The sequence below is a fragment of the Cupressus sempervirens genome, chromosome 5, assembly GCF_028749045.1.
Source record: "Cupressus sempervirens isolate cs-2001-9-10 chromosome 5, ASM2874904v1, whole genome shotgun sequence".
Classification (NCBI taxonomy): domain Eukaryota; kingdom Viridiplantae; phylum Streptophyta; class Pinopsida; order Cupressales; family Cupressaceae; genus Cupressus; species Cupressus sempervirens.
The window spans coordinates 591,361,435-591,363,276 of record NC_143122.1 but is presented as its reverse complement, the minus strand read 5'-3'; the positions used below and the strand labels follow the sequence as shown (position 1 = coordinate 591,363,276).

Here is a 1,842-nt window from a genome sequence, read left to right as displayed (position 1 = left end):
CAGTAACATAGGGGGGGCATTGCTATTGTTAATCTCAATAACATCCATAGAAGTGAGTGTATTTTTCATAGCTAACTGAAAACATTCAATAAAATATTATAGTTCCATGAATGTGTATTTAACATGATGCAAAAATTTTGATTTCTAATTCTAGATTCGAGTAACCCACAAATTTGTCAAACATAACAAAGTTCTAATTTCAATAATATGATATTCTAGAAATATTTCATAATAAAAGAGAGTAAAAACATTGACAGGGGAGTTGTTCACTATGATAGGAAGACAGGCCAACGGTTGAGACACTAATATCTAACTAAGACAATCAATAAATTATCAAAGTTTAACCTACTGCAAGGTATATGAAACTGCAGAGGGAAAAAAATGGCTTTCTACACTTGCTACAAGCAAAGGTTTAGGAAACTCATGAAACATGGCAATGCACAAATTCTTCTTAGTTCCTGGACAACTTTAGTAAGGATTGGATTACAATTCAAGCTTGTTGATAAGCTCAACCTCCAGCAAACTTGGTGCATACCCAATGTACTAAGCTTGCAGATGGGTAGTTTCTTTCACACCAACCCAGACAATGTGGCATAGGATCCAAACCCTGTTCTTATTCTGGGTGGTGGGCTCGATGGTCAACTCAAAGTAGGTGGCATGGCAAAGCATGCAAGTGAAATACTTTCACTTGAACCAGAAATGGGGTATTTTAACACAAATGTGATCAAACTTGTTATTATCTTTCCCGGAATAAATCATGCACAATTCAGTCATGGAATTCCCAATAAAGAAAGGGGTGATATAAATGTTCATATTTCACTTGAAGATGCTAGAGCTTAGACAATAGAATGTATTGCATCATTTCTTACAATGCATGTTAAAGCCGAGGATGAAACAAGGCACTTGGCTCTTGAAGAGAACACATGTACTATATAAGACATTGGAAGTAGTGGTAAATCACGAAAGGCAAGCTAAACTTTGGCAACTTCAAGTTGCAAGTATACAAGAGCTCAAAGAAGAGAATGTAGTTGTGATCAAACATGATTACATGGATAATTTTGTGTACTCCAAACCATGGATTGATGCAAAAGAAAAACGCATATTTGTGCAATTATACTCTACTCGTGTTGATAAATTTGGCATTGTCAAGAACATATGGATCAAAATGAAAAGTTGTGATGCTATTCATGAAGTAATTGGGAAGTCTGATAAGCCATCAAAAATTATGTGTGCTACAGATATTAACGCTGAGACATTCCATGAGGCACTATCCTTAACACCAAAGGCATCCCGAAGTAAATTTTATGAATTTGGAAAGAAATTAATGTTCATAGAGGACTGTATTGTGATGACATTGGGACAAGATTAGGTTGATAGTGATGTTACCATGAAGCTTGCGAAAATGGAGGCTACACATGGTGAAACCGAGATAACAAGGGTGGAAACCCAAGTTAGAGACTATCCAAGAAAAGGAGAATTGTTGGAGATTCAATAAATTGCTTGTTCTCAACAATGCCATCAAAAATCTCAATTCGTTTCACAAGTTTTTCAACTTTCATTTCATTTCAACAAGATTTAGGTTTTTTGTTTTTAGGTAAGGGAGCTACCATAATTTTCTGTCCTAGTGATATAAATTAAAACGTTGAAACTTATAAAACCAAAATGAACCATAATATTTAAAAATTAGTCACGAAGCTAGCATCAAAATTGAATAAAAATTGTTCCAAATATATGAACCGTAACCACAGGAAATAAACGCATAAACAATTGATGTGGTCCAAAGATGTATACAATGCATTTGTGAAATTCGATAGGGTTTGAAGGTTTAATCTTTATGTAAAA

General features: G+C 34.4%; 1 pseudogene; it reads left to right on the top strand.

Moving 5' to 3' along the window:
* Positions 1-381: 381 nt before the first annotated feature.
* On the top strand, positions 382-1,558 carry LOC149557314 (uncharacterized; annotated as a pseudogene).
* The last annotated feature ends 284 nt before the right edge of the window (positions 1,559-1,842 follow it).